We start from the raw sequence: 23087 nt of genomic DNA on the forward strand, positions 1-23087 counted from the left end.
TACGGAGAACAATTCTAGTCATGTTCAGCTGAATGTGCTCATAATTCCTCTTCAGACCTTCCAACTCAGTATGCAACATTTGGAGGTGGAGCCAGTGCATGCAAGGATGTTCGGAACAAGGCTGGCATGCTCAGCTGCATACCACCTCCACACTTCTGGAAGTATCCAACATTAGTCCTACATTGAACAAGCCCATTGAAATGAATGGGAAGTTAGTTGTGGCTTACATAAGTCTCATTCATTTCAAAGGCTCTACTTTACACAGGGCTAACATTTGGTACTACCCTTTATGCCCACACATATTTTGAACACCAGAATAAGGTTTAGGACTTCCAAGAAACCCAAATCAAAGGTTCACATTGCATGATTTTCAGATAACTACAGTATGGAGATGGGGATTCCAGTTTTCCTGTGATATTCAAATGTTGCTCTTAAAAAACACCCACTGACTAACTTTGTTCTGGCCTCCTCCTTGCTCACTTCTTATTAAAATGAGTTTTGGTTCTGCTCCATAAACTACTCAAACAATCCATTAAAAGAGCTCCAGAAATTAGAAAAGCAAAGTATCATGAGTGACTTTAGTTATACATTGGCTATTAATCTTCTCAGGGTCATGTTTTCTATCTTCAGTATTTTTCACAGTGAGTACTGGGGTCCGAAGATAACAGAGGTCTTAGAAATTATGACAGTCATTGAACTACAAGTATTATTTTTTTAAAAAAACACAAATTCGTAAGTACCCATTTTTCTTTTTTATTGCTTGAAATTAGTATAGAATTATTTTGTAAGTGTCACACACAGCCATAAGAAAAACATGTGAATATCTGAATGCCTCTCAGGAGAGTTAGCATTGATTAGATTCAACTATTTTTTTAAATCTATGGGATGCAATAGAGGAAGTTAAGTGTACTTACATTTTACTGAAATCGTTAGATCATAAGCAGTTAATTGTACACTTAAATATCACTGATTTCAATGTAATGTCCTCAACTGTGTGTCCATTTTGTATGTGAATAAAACATAATGCCTGATCAGGAAACACCAAGCTGTGCAAAGGGTACTGGGCCAAATATGCCAGCCCTATCTTCTCTGTTCTCCCTGTCCCCATTCTCAGCCCCTCAATGCAGGAAGTTTGGGAACAGAGAAGGCAGAGGCTGTCCAGTACATGCAGAGGGTGTGTCCCCATAACCCCCTCTATGGTTTGATGTTTCCTGTCCTCTATGGTTTGATGAAGCATGAACAGGGCTGGTGAATGTCCAAAATTTGGTGAAGGTTATGAATCCATCACATAACCATCATATTTAGGTGACTGTCACAATACATCTGAGTTTTTAGACATTCAGAACATTTGTTGGGGATTGTCAACATGTGCATCAAATGATGAACATTCAATGTAACATATCCACGTTGAAATAAAACAAATAGTTTCTAAAATAATTTAGATTTATTTCAAATATTACTGAAAATAAGTTTTAAGATTTTCAAATAACAAAAGATTTTAAGACTTTGTAATAATACAAGGAATATTGTTGGACTTTATTGCGCATTGATCTCAGCAAGCATACTTAATGGTCAGACATGATGGGAGTTGTAGTCCAACATCTAGAGGGTCCCTGCAGTAAGGAAACGTGAAATCAGCTATTTTCCTTACTAGGGAGTAGATTGGATGCTAAAGGACAAGAATTGGTTATTGTGTATCCAGGCCTTAGCTTTCTAGGGAATGGCAACTTTAATTGCAAATCTAAGTAGTTCCATACATCAGAACATATTTAATGAAGTTCCATTGGCTTATTATTTTGGTCCTGCAGGTACCAGTCCTTTATAGTGCAATCTTGTGCATAGCTACACAAAAGTAAGCCTTCTTTGCTGCTCCCACCACCGCACAATAGGCATGATGATGTGCTCTAGAGTATGCTCAGTCATCTTTGCTGCGAGTCTTGCGCCATTTGCACTCTAGCTGATGCCCAGCCTGTTTCATTGACCACAGGTTCTCAGTATACCAGGGAACAGAGCAGTCTCCCCAGCACCAGAAAGGGCACTCAGGTACAATCAAGTCAATGGCCCTCTGCATTTCACTGTTCCATAGTGATGCTAGGACCTCAGCTGGAACACCAGCTCTCTCCACTGAAAAATCCCAAGAGCATTCAGAAATCCATCGGATTCCATCAGTCTCCTGGGGCAGACCATCCTGATGGGTCCCCCATCCCTGCAGGAAGGAAGTAATGCTGTGAGTTTGAATGTCACCAGGAAATGATCTGACCATGACAATGGGGTTACTTGGACCCTCCTCTCACCCATTTTCAGATTGCTCAACTCACCACTTGGAACAAAAACCAAATCAAGGGTATGCCCTGCTTCATGTGTTGGGCCAATGACGAACTGTGACAGCCCCATGATTGTCATGGAGGCCAAGACGTCCTGAGCTGGAACTTCAGAGACAGCCGCGGCATGGAAGTTGAAGTCACCCAGAACCATCTTTCTGGGTTCCTCCAACCACACTTAAGACCACCTCCGCCAGCTTAGTCAGGGAGGATGCTGGGCAGCAGGGTGGGCAGTACACCAGCAGCTTCCCCAAGCTGTGTCTATGGCCTAACACCCTAATGAACATAATGGGTCATGTTTCTCCCCTGCATCTGCAAGCAAGTCACTCTGTATTTAAACGTCCTAGAAGCCGTTCGTCCTTCCCTCCCACCCTAAATATCCCATGAATAATTATAGAAATTACAGGAACAGAACAATAGTTGTGAGTATTCACGTAGTACTCCAGTTTTTAAAATCTGATTGCTTGATAAAGAATACAATGTTCTCTTCCTATCTCGAGACACAAAAAATACCTTCTTATTTATGTAGTCTTTTAAAACAATTTAGTACAACTGATTGCTCTCTGTGTACCCATAACTGCCCCCTTTCCATTTTAAGACTAAAAAAGCAATCAGCAGTTTGAGAAACACTGTCCTAGGCTCATGCAATTTTCAAGAATCTGCCATTTTAACAAGCTCTGCTGTCTTGCAAGCCAAAATTTGTAACTTCTTACAAGATGACCTCAGAATGAGGTACATTATGTTATGATTTACAGCTTTAAAATGAATTCTACAAGAATATGAACATTCCATTTTTTTGGAAGTGTTTCTAAAACACTTGTCAAATGGTAAGTGGACAATTAGGCTTCATTGATTTTTACTGCAAACCAAATTCTCCGTGTTGTTAAACAGCTTGAAGCTACAAAGAAACACACCAGATGGAGTGGAAAAAGAGGAGAAATCAAACTGTTTAACATAGAAGAGAGCCCACAGTTATTTCTCACCAGGGGAGAAAATGACTATCTTTGTTTTCAGCACCAAGTGTCAATAGTTTTGCTGTTCACTGGGACACTTTGCCTGCTGGCTGGTTAGATGGGAGAATTTCCACTGGTGTCCTATAACCAAAGTGTTCCTTTAAAAGCAACAGCTGCCCCTCTATTTTATAATTAGGATATAAGTATTAGAAGTGTTAGTTAAAAGTTCTCTTTGAGAGATGACTTTCTAACAGTGATGTAATAATTGCATGCCCCTCAAGCATTTTAGGAGCGACTCTGAAAGAATCTAGGCTACTTCGATGTTGCATAGAAAGATATTGGCTCAATATGCTTGGCTACAAGACAAGATACTTTGAATCCACTGAAAAAGGATAGCATGAAGTCAAGCTGATCATCCCCTCTGGAATGTCCCTTGTCTTAAGGTTTGCCAAGGAACACACACCGTGGCAAATCTTGCTTCTTGAAACCTAGGTTCAAATCCTAATATTGAAAGCTTGGGCTGGATAAAATTAAAAGAGCAAGTAACTTCTAAATAGCATAAAGTCTGAAGGGCTGTAAACATTATTTCTTCTTCCATTGGATTTGCTTCCCTAGCACAAGACACTGACATTGCCAGATCTGAGATAGATGAACAGAGTCTTCTGTTAAAACATTCTTGAGCAACTTGTAGCCTTCCAGATGTTTTGACTCACAACTCTCCTTAGCCATAGACGATGGGAGTTGTAGGTCAAAAATTACCCCACCCCTGCTGTATTCCTAAGGTTTATTCTTTGTATCCTCTCACCAAAAAAAGCTATACTTCTCCCACTATACAAACAAGGTAAGTATAGTGGGAGAACACAACAATTAAAAGCTGGTGCAATTTAGCAAATGCACTAAGTATTCTGAAAACCTTCCACTCTTTAAACAAAATAATTTATTAGTAGCCATTTTAAGTCATTATCACATAATAGAAGAATTCCAGCCAATTGGTAGATGTGTGCATGAAAGGGTTTCACCTTGACAAGGTTCCATCTTTAAAATTTATTTATTTATTTATTTATTACATTTTTAATAAAGGCCTAGAAATAAATTTAAATAGATAGCTAGTCAGGCAGACAAAGATAGATATGGCTGAAAATATGTAGTTTGATGCATTGTTAAGAGCCAGTGCCAACTTCTCTTTCTATTTTAAACTGGAATTTTAACATTTGCCTGGGAAATACACTGGATAGCCTGGGGAGGGATGGCGGTACTCCAGAAGTGTGGTTATGGGTAGGGGGAGGTATGGCATTGGGGGATTAATGGGCCAGCTGAGGAGAAGGGGGGGTAAACACCTTATATCTATTTCCTCTTCTGGTTCTTCCCCCAACGAGATTGTTCCTGGTTGTCTGACCAACTTGTCTTTGGATCTGGCGGTGCAGTTGCTGAGTGCTAGGTCAGTCCAAAATAAAGTCCCCCTCCATGATTTAATTGTGGGTGAGAGGGCATTCTTGAGACCAGGGTAGGAAAACTGGGAGAGACTAATCGGTGCCCTCCTGGGTATTTGGTGCAGCACCAACTCCGACCAGAGGCTCGGAGAGTGGGGGGTGCTGTGGTCTACCTCCCACGTTAGGATTCCTTTTCATTTGAGTGCCAATCTTGAGTGTTTGTAGCTGGAAAAGATTAGGGCTTTTGCTGCTGTACTGTCTACTGGTCTCCCTGCCTGAACTGAGGGAGGTGGTGTTGAGGATCTCTAGAATGATAGTTCTGGGGGATCTCAAATTCCATGCTGAAGCCATCAGACTGGGCTCAGGACTTCATGTCCACTATGGCAACTATGGGGCTGTCCCAACATGTCGTTGGCCCAGTGCATGCAGGAGGACACAAACTTGATTTTGTTTTCTGAACTGGACAGGAGGATGGTGACCTCAAAGTAGGGTAATTAATATCTACTTCATCATAGCTGGTTCATTTCCTATTGAGGTCTAGACTCTCGGCAGCCTTTCCACTCTGCAAGGGGGGGCATTAAAAGAGTTTGCCCTCAGAGACTATTGGATTCTGATGAAGTCCAGAGGGCTCTGGGAGATTTTTTGGCTGGTATGGTTGGTGCTCCTATAGAAGTCCTGGTTACTCTGTGGAATACAGAAATGACCAGTTAAGTTAACCCAATTGCACCCTCTTTCTCTGATCCTAGGTAGCTCCTTTATATACACCAGAGTTGAGGGCAGTGAAGCTAGAGGAAAGATGGTTAGAATGCAGGTGGAGGAAGACTCATGCTGCGTCCAACTGAACACAGATTAAAGCTCATTATCAAGCCTACTCTGTGGTGGCAAAGAGGGAGTTCTTTTCCACCAGTATTGCATCTTCTCAGTGTTGTCCGGCAGAGCTTTGCTAAGTGGTTTATGGCCTTTTGCAATTTGGGCCAGGGAGAGAGGTGGTGGAAACCTTGGTAGCGTGCTGTGACAATTTTGCACAACATTTTGAAAATAAAGTTGCTTCCATTCACCACGACATGGACACCATTGTTAATGCAGTTCGATTAGTAGAGGTGCCCAGAGCACCATCTGGATCAGTTTTAATTGATGAGTTTCAGTTGTTGAGGCCTGAGGGTATAGACAAAATGCTTGACCAAGTCTAGTCAATTACCTGTGTGCTGGAGCCTTGCCTGTCATGGCTTATTACATCTAATAGGGAGGGGATGTCTCTCTGGGTCCAAGGGTTTGTCAACTCCTCTTTGAGAGAAGGAGTGGTGCTGGCCACTTTAATAGGAGATTATTGCTCTGTCCCTTGGCAGTTATGATATGGGGTGCCACCAGGCTCTATTTTATCCCCCATGCTGTTCAACATCTGCATGAAACTGCTGGGGAAAGTTATCCAGAGATATGGACTGAGGTATCATCAATATGAGGACGATTCCCAGCTCTATCTCTCCTTTTCATCAAAGCCAGGTGAGGCAGCGGGTTTTCTGATTCATTAGCTGGCACAGTAATGGAATGGTTGAGAGCCAATAAACTGAATCCAGACAAGTCCAAGACACTTTCAGTTGATAGTTCGTCTGCCCAGCTAAGTGACGTTCAATCTGTTCATGACAGGGTCGCACTTCCCCTAGAGGACCAGGTTCATGGCTTGGGGGTGCTTTTGAATCCAGCGTTGTCACTAGTGGCACAGATGGACTCAGTGGCACAGAGTAGATTTTATCAATTTAGGCTGATAAACCAACTATGTCCTTCTCTGGAGGAAGAGACAGCCTAGCTACAGTTAACCATGCTCTTGTCTGGATTACTGCTTTATTTATTTCATTTCATTTCATTTCTATACTGCCCAATAGCCAAAGCTCTCTGGGCGGTTCACAAAAAATATATCTGAGGCTGCCTTTTAAAATGGTTCAGCTGGTCCAAAATATGGCAGTGAGATTGTTAACAAGGACTGGCCAAGTGGTCATATTACGCTGGTACTTTTCCATCTGGAAATGTATTTCATAGTTAATACATTCAAAGTACTGGTATTAACATTCAAAGCCCTACATGGATTGGGGCCTGGTTACCTGAGGGATTGTCTCCTCCCATATACACCTGCCCAGACTCTAAGATTGTCTTCAGCGGTCCTTCTCTGGAAGCTTCTTCCAAAGGAAGTGAGGTGGGTGGCTACCAGAAAGAGGGCTTTCTCTGCTGTGGTGCCCTGATCGTGAAATGAGCTTCCCAGAGAGGCAGGCCTGGAGCCTATGTGGTGCGTTTTTTCGGCACTAGGTTAAACTTCCTTAATTTCCTGGGCATTTCAATCTTTCACTTTCTGTAGTTTTAAATCTGTTATTATATTTTAAACCTTTGCAGTGTTGCTAGATTTTATTTGGTTATTATTTTATTTTATAGTGTCGTTTAAAACTTTTATATTGTATTTTATCATGTTGCATTTTATGGTTTTAATTGCTGTGAACTGCCAAGAGAACTTCAACTATTGCACGGTATAAAACCCATAATGAATAAATAAATAAATAAAACTTGTACAAAGGTGATTGTAAATGTTAGCATTTTCTCTGAAGGAAGATAAAAGACTAAATACATGGGAATCTTAATTGTTTCAATTTTGAATAAGATTGCAGAGAAAAATAATGGCCAATTAGTCCTGTGTAGAAACAGCCCTCCCCAATCTGGTACCCTCCAGATGTTTTGGACTATCAGGACTCCTGACTGTTGGCCATGCTGGCTGGGGTTGGAGTTCAACTCATCTGGAGAGCAACAGGTTGGGGAAGGGTGATTTTTATATAAAAATACAGTGGAAAGAGTGGGTAGAGATAAATGTTTCAGCCTTAGAACTCAAGAAAATTGACTGGCAGTTTCAGGAAAGATAAAGTACCTCTTTACATAGTTCTTTATTAAAATGGAATTTACTTCTACATGATGTGATAATGGCCGCTGCCTTAGTTAGCTTCAAGAACTATTAGATAAATTCATTGTGTATCTCAATAGCTATTAGCTATGACACCTAAATAGTACCTCCATGTTCAAAGGCATTATACCTCAATACACTACATGCTTAGAACAAGCCACAGGGGAGAGTTCTTGCCATAATACTTTGCTTCTGTGCTTTCCAGACACATGTGTCTGGCCACTGTTCTGGGCAGGATGCTGAACTAGGCAGATCTTAGGACTGATCCAGTAGTGTTATTAACCTACCATTTCTTTGAAAGTTTAATACGAGCCTAAAGTGAAATCAAGAATTTGAAACTAACTCTCTCTCTCTCTCTCTCTCTCTCTCTCTCTCTCTCTCTCTCTCTCTCTCTCTCTCTCCACACACACATACATACACACACACAGGGGAGGTCATAGGAGCAGAGACTTCAAATGCTAAAAAATAATAATAATGACATTGTCTCTTGGGTCTACAAAGGAGGAAAAAGGAAATAAAAATATGAATTCCACAGAATAAAATACTTCTCTTTTTCTGTGTATTGGATTTTGAGGTCTCACCTCTTTTAAAAAGAGCATATGTTCTGCCACGTTTTACCTAGTGAAACAAATGAATGTTTAGGAACACCAGACACTTGGTCCTGTCTTACTTTTCTTATTTATGTGAACAATTACATCTTTTAAAACCACTTAAGTGACTGAAATAGTAAACAGCAGGGGAAATAAAACATGTTGAATTTAGCATTTTATGGAGTATTTGAAAGTGTCCAGTTTCTCATCAAATCAGTTTTCTATAGGCAGGGTAACAAATGTGTGTGTGCGCGCGTGCTTAAGCTTACACACACACACACTTTAATAAAGCTTGAGGTAAGCTCTGAAATCTCCAGGAATTGTAGGTCAGAGATCTATGCTTTTTAATATCTAGCTGCTCTTCAGTAAAGCCTTTTCATCACATTAATGACTAAGTCATACTGATTGTAGAGCAGTTGTAATGAGGCAATTAGTAAGGCCAATGACAACCATGGAAAATGAAATGAACAAGGCTTTCAACACAAACCAGATGGATATCTTCAATATATTTCTTGTTATCCGCTTGTGGTGTTATGCTAAATTACACTGAATCAGTACTCAAGAAGACCATTTGAATTGGCTAATAAAAACAAAAACAACATGTCTGCTCCAAACATAAAGAAGCTAAATACTCATAAACATATTGGGAGAATTGCAGGGGGGAGGGGACTTCAAGTCCCCACTTGGCCATGAAACTGACTGGGTGATTTTGGCCAGTTAGTGACTCTCAGCTTACAGGATTGTTGTGAGAGTAAAATGTATGCTGCCCTGGGCCCCTTGGAAGAAAAGGCAGGATAGAAATGTAACAAGTAAATAAAATAAAATAAATAATTGGTCACAATCTCAAGCATGTTTACTCAGAAATAAGTACCACTGGGTTAAATGGGATTTATGCCCAAGTAAGGAAGTGTGCATAGGATTGTAGCCTCATTCAGACTTCTCTAAGTACCAACTATTCGTGTCCCATGGCAGTGTTTTCAATGTGGTACTTTCAGAAGTTTAACTGATATTAAACCTTTTGAAAGAGAAAGAACTGTATTAAATGGAAGGATGAGCTTGTTCCAAAAGAGCATCTCCACTGCACTAAACACTAATATATTTACCAAGAAAAGGAATGAACCAATTCCATGAACTCGTTCTTCTGATTGCTTTCATTAGAACGTAGCAGCATATCATCATCATATATTTGAAACGTGCTTATAATATTATAGGCGTTACATAAAAGATAAACAAGGCACCGTCTTACAATCTAAATTAAATGTCTGAACTAATGGGAAAGAGATATGGAGGAAAGGTTTTTTTTTTACTATGCTTCCTGGGCAAAATTAAAGGAAAGTTTGTACGATGGAAGTAGAGATATTAGGAAATGAGAAACCAGCTAAGTTAGAATAGAATAATATCAGGAAGCTGAGGCAAAGGGTGGGTGGGGAAGTAAGATTTTAAATCAATTCTTAAAGGAAGGAAGGGAAGAAGCAAGGCCCATGTCAAATGAAAGAGGGTTTTGGGGGGATTTTTTTACAGGCAGCAGCCCAACAAAAGGAACAAACATGAGAAAGACCACAAGGAAATTAAATAGAACTTGAGAAACTGAAAGAACAAGAAGTAGAGGAGAGCCAGAGCACTGAAGAATGAAATAGAAGGGGAAGATCATGAAAAGATTAAAGGTTAGGAGAAATAGGAACTTGATGTAGAACTGATGATGAAGCCAGTGGGGGTGAGGGGAGGCAGCGAGGTATAACAAGATCAAAATTAGGTAAAATTAGCTGAATATCTGAGAATGGAAACGACGTGCTAAAGCAGAGCAGCTGTAGAATGTAAACCAATAAATAGTCTGGGAGCACTTGCTGCTGAAGAGCTGCTGAAACTAAGGAGATATGGACCCAGATGGAAGACCACTGGAGCCCCATATAAGAATGGGGTAATACATTGATCTTGTTGTTTTTAAAAGAGGAAGAAGATGACGACAACCCATAACAGCAAGAATGTGTGGGTAGGTCCAAGATCTCAAGTGGGACAACTTTGGTAACCCCTGGTGAATGTTTTTGAAGTACTGGAGACCACAGTACTTTCCACAGCTGGGACACTGACGACAATACAATAAATAAACACATGTATACAAATTCTTCTGATGCACATTATTTTACCAATTCCTATTTAAATGTCAAAACAGTGGAGCTTATCTAAAACCAGTCTCCTATGCTCCCCACATCTACCACCAGGCAAAAGTTACGCTGCCACATTCAGGACAGCTGTAGCTTCTAAACTCTCTTCAAGTTATATCCAAAACACACAGTAATCAGGTCATTATCAATTTAAAGAAAGGATCTTAATATATGTACAAGAAATAATGACTGCACATCCTGAGGGTTTTTCTGGGGTTTTCTTCTTTCACAGCTCTCCGTCTGTACCAAACGGCAAACTCCTTGTGTAAAACGTGGATGAAATCCCCTGGCAAAACAACTCAGGATCTGTACATTGTGCACCGTAATTCAAATATGTGCCACTTGGATTTGGTGGTGTTTTACCCCCCACATATTGGGAAAATGGCCCAATTCTGAAGTATTCCGAATGACTAGACAGGTCAGCAGGTTTAAATACCACCCCTTGTGACGCCTTTTGTTTTAAATACCAGTAGCTAATTATTTCCTATTAGCTCCTGAACTGACTGTACAGTCACCCAGCTCTAAATCAAACAAGAAGCAAGGAGTTTCTTTTCATATCCCAGCGTCAAACTATCATTGCCTATGTTCTGTTCCATACTAATTCTGGCTTCAGAGCCACTGAGCCCTTTGTATACTTTGTTTTGGAGACTATAATTACCCTTGAGTTTGGGGCACCAGTTGTTCTTTCCTTTTGCTTGGGCTCCTATCAAGTTTGTGGGTTTGCGCTCAGCTCTAAGGTTAATCCGGGGATTGCTTGGATTCATTATCCTTTCCCGGTTCTAACACCCACTCTACTCTCATGCCAAGTTCTCCATTTCTTGCCTGAAACAACTTTTTTGCTATACAGCTATTGGGCTATATACAAATGTAATAATAAAAATAAAATGAATAAATTTGCAGAGAGAGAGAGATCCATGATACCTTGTATATTCAAAGAGGTTTTGCCCTTTGAAAAAGTGCCTGTTGGGTCAAAAGTTGGGCTCCATATATAACACAGTGTAATCTGCTAGCTGTTCTTTCAATTTTTGGTGCCTTGCGGGGGACTGCACCCTCTGTATGCATTCCTGTTTTTGATTCCAATGGTAGTAATGAAGCACAGAATCAGCCTAGAGCATTGTGGAAGTTGCTACCGTGTCTTAAGCCAAATGTAACCGTTTGAGCCACCTAAGCTCACTCCCTTCCTTGACTCCTATCCCCAAGTCCCTTGGTTTTCTCTCTGTTTAATAGTTTCTTTTGTGTACTTAGGATTTAATGAGAAGCCCTATTTTTAAGGCTCTCATTTTAAAGTTCTACTTTTGTACTAAGTTGTGGTGGTCCCGGGGTCTCTAATTTCAGCTAAGCCTCCATTTGGTCTCACCATCATCACCACGAGTACCAGTCGTTTCAGAACCTCCTGTGGAGATATTATCCATTGGCTCTTTCTGGGCAATGTGGTATTCAATAGTGCTTCAGCAGCTTAAGGCTTTTGCCCTATTTTGAACCAAAAGCTACACCATGCCTCAAATTGAACAGTGTTGACAACTGCTTTGCAGTTGGAAGCTATGTTCTGTAGATAGAAATGAGTTGCTATTTTAGCCCAACTAACTTTTTAATAAGATGTTATCAAATAATGTATTCCAATCAGTATAAATTAGTCTTTTGGTTCTCATTTGTCACTATATTCATGACTTTATAAAGAACAACTTAGCAGGCATACAAGAGCACACACCTAATCATTCTTACATTATTTTTCATGTAAACCACATAGTACTAAGGTTTTTTTTAATGTCATGGAAGAATTGGAACACTTTGCCTGAGGTACTGTAAAAATGGAGTATGACTGACAAATTAATTTTTATATGCTCTGTGTAAACACAGCTTGTGTTCTACACATCACCTCATAATGGTTGCTTATTATCCCCTTCTCTTGTCAAATACATTTTCTCGTAATTTAATACTTAAGAAAATATATCCGTTGCTCTTATCAGAATTTTATTCAAAACACCACTCAAAATTTAGCAACAATCCCAAAATGTGATTCGGTACAGTACCGAATTTCACAGTTCCTGGCAAGATCATCTTCAAAAAAACCGAAGACTTCCTTTCAGTGTTCCTTTATTTTTTAAAAAAAGCTTACGCAGGACACAAATACTTATTAAAGGGGTACAGGAATGCCCCTTTAGTTAAAGTAAGTCACAAAAAAAGTTCTGCAATTATATGCCTCAAAATTCTATTGCTTATAAAAATGGAGCCAATAGCTTGAAACTTGAAATCTATGACCTCCCTGATGAGGTCTACAATTGTAGAAACATTCAAACTGATTCAGTACAAATTCCCAGAGGCACAGCAAGTTGAAAAATGCTGAAAATTGAAACACCAGTCCCTTTTACTCTAAGCTGCAGTTTGGCCTATCATATATTTCTTTCAAATGTTGGTGAAAACTACTGATATATGCTATTCAGGCTTGTTGAGGAGGTATGCCTTTCATTGGTTTGGTGGAGTTCTTAGCAGCAATTCAAAGGTCATTGAGGTTTTTCTGCCCCATGAAAGCCTATGGCAGCAAATACTGCCAGTATCAGAGACAGTAAGCCTAGAAACGGCAGTTGCTGGGGAACATGGGCGGGAGGGTGCTGTTGCACCCATGTTCTGCTTGTAGATTGCTGGTCAACAGCTGGTTTTTCACTGTGTGATCAGAGTGCTGGACTAGATGGACCCTTGGTCTGATCCAACATGGCCCTTATGTTCATAACCAGTAGTAAAGTTATGTTGGGCATGCTCAGTTTCATGGTGAAGTTAGAATGCTGCCAGTTCTCCAAAATGTTGAGAGGAATTCTATTACAGAGGGCTTCTACAGGCAAGTACTATTCCTTTAGGTATAGATTGTGACTTCATAGGGTGAAACTACAAAACTGGGTTACTGCACAAATTGAGACTGTAGGATTTTTGCTACACTTGGGATTTTTGCTCCGCTGGAGTAAATGCTCAGGGGTTTGATGGTGGATCAGGTGCCTCCTGGCTAGGCCAAATCTACACCAAACAGGATATAACACTTTGAAACCAGTTTGAAAATTGTATATGGAGAGGGTCCTGGGCCCCAACAGTTGTCAATACCATTATAGTGTAGATCCTGCCTAGGAGAGGCTATGCATGGAGTTTGGTCCTGATAGTAAGTCATTGTCATTGTGTGTAAGCTCTACACACAATGTGAGGAAGGGAAATGGGGATGAGTGTGCTAGCTCCACCTCCTCCCACACTGTTCTTATTGCTTTCTAAATGTGAAGGGTGACAGCTTCTTCTATCCATGGACATTCTCCCCTAGATTTTGGAATCCTGATTCATGAAATGAACTCAAGATTATTATTAGTTAAGTAAGTATAATTCCTAATAATAATCTGCTTGAGCACCTCAAGGATGCCATGAGCTAAACCGTGAAGGGACACCCAAGACGGGAAGGTCATGGTAGAGAGGTCAGACTAAATATGATCCTTGGGGAAGGTAATGGCAACCCACCCCAGTATTCTTGCCGTGAAAACTAAATGGATCAGTAGAACCAGAGATATGTCCGTATACCATTGGAAGATGGGACCCCCAGGTCGGAAGATGGTCAAAATGCTACTGGGGAGGAACAGAGGATAAGTTCAACTAGCCCCAGATGTGATGACGCAGCTAGCTCAAAGCCGAAAGGACGGCTAGCAGCTGATGGTGCTGGTGGTGAACGACGAATCCGATGTTCTAAAGATCAACACACCATAGGAACCTGGAATGTAAGATCTATGAGCCAGGGCAAATTGGATGTGGTTATTGGTGAGATGTCAAGATTAAATATAGATATATTGGGTGTCAGTGAACTGAAATGGACTGGAATGGGCCACTTCACATCAGATCACCACCAGATCTACTACTGTGGACAAGAGGATCACAGAAGAAATGGAGTAGCCTTCATATTAATAATAAAGTGGCTAAAGCAGTGCTTGGATACAATCCAAAAAATGATAGAATGATCTCAATTCGAATTCAGGGTAAGCCATTTAACATCACAGTGATCCAAATATATGCCCCAACCACAGATGCTGAAGAAGCAGAAGTAGATCAGTTCTATGAAGATCTGCAGCACCTACTGGATAATACACCAAAAAGAGATGTTATTTTCGTTACAGGAGACTGGAACGCCAAGGTGGGTAGTCAAATGACATCTGGAATTGCAGGTAAGCATGGTCTAGGAGAACAAAATGAAGCGAGACATAGGCTGATAGAATTTTGCCAGGACAACTCACTGTGCATAACAAACACTTTCTTCCAACAACCTAAAAGACGGCTTTGTACATGGACTTCACCAGATGGCCGACACCAAAATCAGATTGACTATATCCTTTGCAGCCAAAGGTGGCAGACATCTATACAGAAGGTAAAAACAAGACCTGGAGCTGACTAGTTCAGATCACGAACTTCTTATTGCACAATTTAGAGTCAAACTAAAGAGAATAGGGAAGACCCACAGATCAGTTAGATATGAGCTCACTAATATTCCTAATGAATATGCAGTGGAAGTGAAGAATAGATTTAAGGGACTATATTTAGTAGATAGGGTCCCGGAAGAACTATGGACAGAAGTTCGCAACATTGTCCAAGAGGTGGCAACAAAAAATGTCCCAAAGAAAAAGAAAACCAAGAAGGCAAGATGGCTGTCTGCTGAGACACTAGAAGTAGCCCAAGAAAGAAGGAAAGCAAAAGGCAACAGTGATAGGGGGAGATATGCCCAATTAAATGCAAAATTCCAGAGGTTAGTCAGAAGAGATAAGGAATTATTTTTAAACAAGCAATGCGCGGAAGTGGAAGAAGACAATAGAATAGGAAGGACAAGAGACCTCTTCCAGAAAATTAGAAACATTGAAGGTAAATTCCAGGCAAAAAATGGGTATGATCAAAAACAAAGATGGCAAGGACCTAACAGAAACAGAAGAGATCAAGAAAAGGTGGCAAGAATATACGGAAGATCTGTATAGGAAGGATAATAATATCGGGGATAGCTCAGTCGGTGTGGTCAGTGAGTTAGAGCCAGACATCCTGAAGAGTGAGGTTGAATGGGCCTTAAGAAGCATTGCTAATAACAAGGCAGCAGGAGACGACGGTATCCCAGCTGAACTGTTTAAAATATTGCAAGATGATGCTGTCAAGGTGATGCATGCCATATGCCAGCAAATTTGGAAAACACAAGAATGGCCATCAGACTGGAAAAAATCAACTTATATCCCCATACCAATAAAGGGAAACACTAAAGAATGTTCCAACTATCGGACAGTGGCACTTATTTCACATGCCAGCAAGGTAATGCTCAAGATCCTGCAAGGTAGACTCCAGCAATTCATGGAGCGAGAATTGCCAGATGTACAAGCTGGGTTTAGAAAAGGCAGAGGAACTAGAGACCAAATTGCCAATATCCGCTGGATAATGGAGAAAGCCAGGGAGTTCCAGAAAAAACATCTATTTCTGTTTTATTGACTATTCTAAAACCTTTGACTGTGTGGATCATAACAAGTTCTTGGTGGTATGGGGATACCAAGTCATCTTGTCTGCCTCCTGAGGAATCTGTATAACGAACAAGTAGCAACGGTAAGAACAGACCACAGAACAACGGACTGGTTTAAGATTGGGAAAGGAGTTCGGCAGGGTTGTATACTATCACCTTACCTGTTCAACTTGTATGCAAAACACATCATGCGACGTGCTGGGCTTGACGAATCCAAGGCTGGAGTTAAAATCGCAGGAAGAAACATTAACAATCTCAGATATGCAGATGACACCACTTTGATGGCTGAAAGCGAGGAGGAGCTGAGGAGCCTTATGACAAAGGTGAAAGAAGAAAGTGCAAAAGCTGGGTTGCAGTTAAAGCTCAAAAAAACCAAGATTATGGCAACCAGCTTGATTGATAACTGGCAAATACAGGGAGAAAACGTGGAGGCAGTGACAGACTTTGTATTTCTGGGCGCAAAGATTACTGCAGACACTGACTGCAGCCAGGAAATCAGAAGACGTTTACTTCTTGGGAGGAGAGCAATGACAAATCTTGATAAAATAGTTAAGAGCAGAGACACCACACTGACAACAAAGGTCCGCATAGTTAAAGCAATGGTATTCCCCATAGTAACCTATGGGTGCGAGAGCTGGACCATAAGGAAAGCTGAGTGAAGGAAGCTAGATGCTTTTGAACTGTGGTGTTGGAGGAAAATGCTGAGAGTGCCTTGGACTGCAAGAAGATCAAACCAGTCCATACTCCAGGAAATAAAGCCAGACTGCTCACTTGAGGGAATGGTATTAAAGGCAAAACTGAAGTACTTTGGCCACATAATGAGAAGACAGGATACCCTGGAGAAGAGGCTGATGCTAGGGAAAGTGGAAGGCAAAAGGAAGACCAAGGGCAAGATGGATGGATGATATTCTGGAGGTGACAGACTTGACCTTGGGGGAGCTAGGGGTGGCGACAGCCGACAGAAAGCTCTGGCGTGGGCTGGTCCATGAAGTCACGAAGAGTCGGAAGCGACTGAACGAATAAACAACAACAAGTATAATTCCATTTATCATATGGGTAAACTTGCAAGAAACAGATTCAAATATATTGGGAAGACGGTAGGATTGCCCACACTGTAATTATAAATTTACTTTTCAAAAACCAGGGAAACTTAATGATTAAAAAAAACCTGCAGTTTAAGACCAGAGTTAAGTCTCATGTTGGCTCATGCTCCACAAAGCCAAGGAAATTGAAGCTAAGGCTGATACCTTAACTGATGTGCCCCATGATCGGTGATGTTGTGCAATGTCACAAATTGTGCTTGCTTGCAACTTACCCTCCATGCACCCACTCTTTTCCTTGGTCAGCAAAGATGTCTCACATTGTTCTGGTGCTGTATTGCTATAGGAAGCATCCAGCATTACTATAGAAGAAGGCTCTCTCTCACTATTTAATCCGCCCTGCCTATTACTGATGAAAGCAACAAACTTGATGAGTCAACTCACAGGAAGATTCCTCTGGTAAAACAGTAAGGCTCAGATGCTTCATAAGGTAATACAGAATAAGGACAACATGGGGCATCTTTGCTGGCCCCAGGCACTCCATCCTTTCCATCTGGATTTGAAAGAACTAGCAAAGAAAGTGTGGGTACTTGGAGGGTAAGTTGTAGGCAAGCACAATTTGTGACATTGCTCAACTTCATGTCGTGTCATTTAAGGCATTAGCCTTAGCTTCCCATTTCCTGGCTTTGTAGAGCTTGAGCCAACATGAGATAGCTTTAACTGTGATCTAAAACTGGCAGTTGTGTGTTTTTTTAAAAATAAATAAATCATTGAATACATTTCTGTCTGTTTGCCAGAAAGGACTTGTTTAAGCTTGTTAGTATTTACAATTACATGTGATATCCCCCTAATGTCCCATCTCTTGACACTCTATTGACATCTTGCTTTAAAAATTAAGAGGGAAAATAAAAGCAACAGCTAGACTTGAAAAGCTTGTATTGTTAATGGAAGAACACTGAAAGTTAAGATAAAAAGAATGTTTTCTGATTAATTATCTTCATAACATTTTAAACAATGAGATCACAGAAAGAATGCATCTTATCATCAGAGAAATGTTCATGTGATAAATCCGTCCTTTTGTAGGCCACAAATCTGAATTAGAATGAGGCACCCAGTCATCACCCCATTGGTTCCACCCAAACTAATATACAAAGACTCTCGGAGATATCCATGTAAAACAGAGTACTTTCACAGTTCATTTAGAGTTCACAATAGTTTTCTTCATTTTATATCTTTCATTATGGGACAGATTTTAACACTGGTTCTCAGGTTGCAGTTAATATCCATGCCTTGCCCTACGGGTATATTCTCCGCTTCATGCACACATGTAGCTCCCATTAATGCTGATGGGATTTAGTCAGAACTAAGCACTGGGGGAAATAAAAGTAGTTTCTAATATCCTCTGACCTTATCGTAATGTGAAGGCATTCTTAAGCCATATGAACAAGCTACAAAATGAAGAATATATCAACCATTTTACTTGGTAGGAAACAGGGTCCCTACACAAATGCTGGTAAGTCTGATCTCAGCCAGACTATAAAATGCCAATTTAGTGGGCCCACCCACTAAATATCACAATATCACAAAGGTGCAGAAAACTCACATTTTCCAACAGTTTGTGCAATACTTTGTGAAACAACAGGATCAATATCTGCAATGTTTATACTTAAGACCGAAGGAGAGATTTCCCAATCTTCTGAAATGGATTTACTGTGATTTTTATAGGGCATCTCAGAGGGTCTCAAGTGAAAACTCAAAGTAAAGCAAAACTGCCAAGAGCAACAAAATCCAGATTTTTTTGTTTGTTTGTTTGTCTTGCAATATGCCTTTATGTGTCCACTGGAGATAGCTAAAACAAACAGACAAAAAACTTTGTCAAAATTTACAGCAATAGAAGTAGACTCTCTTTTCCTTTCTGATACATCTTCAAACATGAATGCATACATGCATTAGTGTGTGTATATGAGAAGCACAAAAATATAAGCTGTAAAAATGGATTATGCCATACGGGCCTGCCTTTTTATCTCTCTTCAGTTTCTGAACTCCAGCCTTGTTTGCTTCACACTCAAAGTTGATAAAAACTGCCATTTAACTAAGTAATAAACCACTTGTAAAAGCCGCTGTACAAATGGTGGCTAGGAAAGACCTTAAAATGGGGCCATCCATCTATGTTGATGTTTGGCAGAACAAAACTGACAGGGTTAGCTTGCTGTGATTGATTACAAAGCAATAAATCAATCTATTTTGATCAATTCTCAAATAGATGATTCTCCCCCACCACCACGAATGAAAAGGAGGCAGAAAGTGTTTATCAGTGATATAATCTATATATCTGTTACGTAAAAGAATTTATCAGATGCACGACTACTCATAAAAAGTGCATACTTTAATTTAAAACATTTGTCAGTGTCAGCGCATCCAACAGATTAAAACTCCAAATGTTATTAACAACATTTTATTATTACATTTAATTTGGTGATAGAGGTTTCTGGCCATACATTACAGAACCATGAGATACATTTTTTTTTTAAAAAAAAATGAACAATGGCTAACGGTATTAAATCATGCACTGATTATATCTTGGGGAAAATAAGACTGGTTTTGTAAGAGCGACAAGAATAAGTTACTAATTTTCTCTGAACATGACAAATTATATTGAAGCACTTAGAAGGATTTTGAAACACTATCTCAGACGCTGAGACCAACAACATACAGGCTGTGTTTGGATAACACAATAGTCAATTGTGGATTAATAGTCAACTCCATGGTTGATTATTGAGTGGGTACTCCCCACATGACATGATTATAATTGACCATGGTGTGGATTTAGAGCAGGGTCAAGTTGACTATTAGTCAACAGTGTGTTTGACTGACACATTCCCCACCCTCTCTCCCTCCCTCAGTCCTCCCGCTGGTATCCTATCAGCCATTGCGAGTTCTGCTGGCTGGACTAGAGCAGCAGCAAAGCTTTGGCCACTCTTGCTAGGGGACTCTGTAGTCACTGAAAATAATCAACTGTGTGCAACGAAATAGTCAATAGTGCCTGACCCAACACAATAACCAACGGTTGTTCAAACTCTGCACAGCGTTGATGATTTGCATTCATTATTTCAGCCGAATAACCAACCGTGGTGTAAAAAAGTCCCGACAGACGACACAATAACTAACCGTTGACTATTTAACCCACCGTTGACTATTTAACGCACTGTTGGTTATTGTGTCGTCTGAACTCAGTCACTGTGTTAGGAGAGTACTGCTCAACAGACTTCCTATTGGACTTAGACTTAAGTTTAAAGTTTTGCTCATAAACTCACTGTTTGTATTTCATTATTATTCAAGTGCTATTAACCCATGTTTCAGGGTTGATTTAATGATTCATGAGAGAAAATATATATTTTACAGCACTTGTGCCTACAATCCTAAACCAGTTCAAGTGTGTACAGAATTGCAGACTTTGGTAATTATTTCTGAAGAGCACCAAAAACAATGTGCCTCTTATTACTGTAATAGCACCATCTCTGCCTCAGCATCAGTAGCTTGATCAATGTATCACTCTAATGGAGGAGGGAAGAAAAGGGGAAGCTTCACAGCAGGAGGGGGCAGGGAAAAGCTTGTTCACACGGATTTTCTAATTGTAGCTATTTTCCTTAGTTCCATAAAAATCAATGAATTGGTGAAACTGATTAAGCCACATGCAGCTCTTATTTAGCTACTCTCATAAAGAAAACTTTACACCTTTGTCTATAAAGTGCTATATAAGCACATATGCTGATATATGTGCCCAGGGGCTGAAGGTATGTGATGGAGTTTTGTTGCTGAGGCTAAGCAAGTCTGGCCCTGCATGCTAATTGCCAGGATGGAAGACCACATCTGAGCCCTAGACAGAAGTCATCAGTGCTGTGCTGAAAAATTCTTCCACATTTCCCCCCAACCATTCTCATCCAATTTAATAGAAAAAAATTGCTTTTTTAAAAAAAATATGAAAGGAGATTTCAGAGAAAATCTCTTGGGCTGGGATTGGAGTTCTAGTGCTTAATTTACTTGAGATAGCCAAGCAGTGTGTGTTCTCCATTGTACAGTTATCTCTCCAGCATCCTGTAGCCTCCTCGCTTCCTGCACTTATAGCCCAGGGGAAGACATCATGAAATAATTCCTCCCATAGAGCTTTCTCAGATCAGGAAGTGCAGGCAACCTGGGAGGCTGCAGAGCAATGGGAGATGCGTCATAGAAAGGAAAAACACAGAAAGCACCCTCAGCCACCTTGCAGAGATTAGGTAAACTCAAGACTTCTATCAAAATAAACTCAAAATAAATAATAAAGCCCTGAGAATAAGGCAGAGGAATGGAAGACACTTTCATGGGGGAAGAAAACTTTCAGGAAATTGGAGGACAGATTTTGGCACAGCAGTAGCTCCACTTCTTCTCTGGAGTTGGACACAACATTTTTCCCCACACACACCTGTTACAAGTCTTTTAAGGAAGTAGTAGCATTATAAGCATCTGTATTAGAGACAAGATATATCCACAATCACTCCTCAGAAATTTAACAATAGGATAGGGTGACCATATGTCCGGTTTTGCCCAGATATGTCCAGAATCGTGGGGGGGGGGAAATCTCTGTTTCCCCCATTACGTCCTGGCAAAACTTGGAAGACCGGGAACGTGTACAGCAGCCCTCCCAGAGCCGCCCTAGATTGGCGCTGGGGGGCGGGGGCTGGAAGACGCATTCCTGGAAGTCCGGAACGTGTCTTCCAGCTCCTCCCCCCAGAGCCAACCTAGGTTTCTCCTGCACACTGGCACTATCGCGCCAGTGGGCAGAACAAGGCCTGCATCCAAGGGGCAGGGGTCAGTTCACTCCCTGGCCAGCCGGGCCAGGGAGCGAACACGGAGTCCCGCCCCTTGCGTCTCGTCGCACGCGGGGCGGGGCTCCGTGTAGCTATCCTGGCCACCTGTTGTGAAAATCAGGGAAAACTAATAGAGAATAACCTGACATGGGGGGTCCCTATGCCTTGACCATCTTCTTGTGGGAACAGCATACCTAGTTTCAGGTGAATCACACACAGTTTCGCAAAGAGCAGGTTTAATGCAGGTTTCCACATTTGATCACTCCAAAGTCCACGTCTAAAGCAAAGTGCCATTTGAAAAACATGAAAAGTGCACCAAAAAGCATTGTCTTGAACTTGGAGACAATCAGGGTCACTATGAGGAAGATGAAAAACATCAGGCCACTCAGTACCAATCCAAGGCCTAGACAAAACCAAGGAATGGCAAGATGTGGGCTAATAGGGGAGGAACCCCATGTGGGCTAATAGGGGAGGAACATTCATTGAGGCCTAAGCTTGAGCACCAACTTCAACCCTCTCTTTTTGTTTTTCAATACTTCAAAGCAAAGTTCTTTTCACTGACTACCCAAGAAAGCTCCATCCCAATGCCACCACATGATGCTGACCAGGGAGAGCAGAGTGAGGCCACAAGGTTAGCACCTGGCCTCAACCAGCCTTGGAAGACCCACTACTGCCAGGCACAACCCTGGCAGCTAGTCATCGCAAAATGAGTCCCTGCTTAGGCATGTGAGCAAAGCAAACATTCTGGAGCTGGGAGTACAAGGGGCGGAAGGGTGGTGGTGGTGGAAAATAAAACTCCTGCTAGTTTAGGCAAAAGGTAAGAGTCCTATGCTATAAAGGAATAATAACTAAAGTAGACATATAAATTAAACACGTAGAACATATATGAATCTAACATCTCTAATACGAACAGAACAATATTCTCTAATTTGAACAGAACAATATATTTGGATTAAGAGATTCCATGCCTCAAAATTCACATGTTGTGTTGGGTAGTTTGCAGGAGGAGACTGAACTGAGCATTTTTCAAGCCTTGAAGCCATTTTGTGAGCATGCTTGCGTTTAGCTATTCGTTTTTAGTGGCCCATTTTTCATTTTAGCACTGTTTCATGTAGGGTCAGAAAAGAATTTCACATCTGGATATACTAATTTTAGGGGCGCAGCAGGAATTAATATGCTTAAAGAAAAGTTAGAACTTGAAGATTTTGCTATAAGGAAGCATATAACAAACTCTCCAATTGCATTTCCCCCCTGATGTACCCCTGTCTCCTATGTATATATTTCAGTAGTTTTAAATAAAACC

At 40.8% G+C, this 23087-nt stretch overlaps 1 protein-coding gene across 4 annotated transcripts in view; it reads right to left on the bottom strand.

The window, feature by feature from the left end:
* The window catches only part of LOC134395511 (contactin-4-like), a 637778-nt gene that overhangs the window by 56295 nt on the left and 558396 nt on the right, over positions 1 to 23087 (bottom strand). The window lies entirely within an intron of this gene.

The sequence above is a fragment of the Elgaria multicarinata genome, chromosome 3 (assembly GCF_023053635.1).
Source record: "Elgaria multicarinata webbii isolate HBS135686 ecotype San Diego chromosome 3, rElgMul1.1.pri, whole genome shotgun sequence".
Classification (NCBI taxonomy): Eukaryota; Metazoa; Chordata; class Lepidosauria; order Squamata; family Anguidae; genus Elgaria; species Elgaria multicarinata.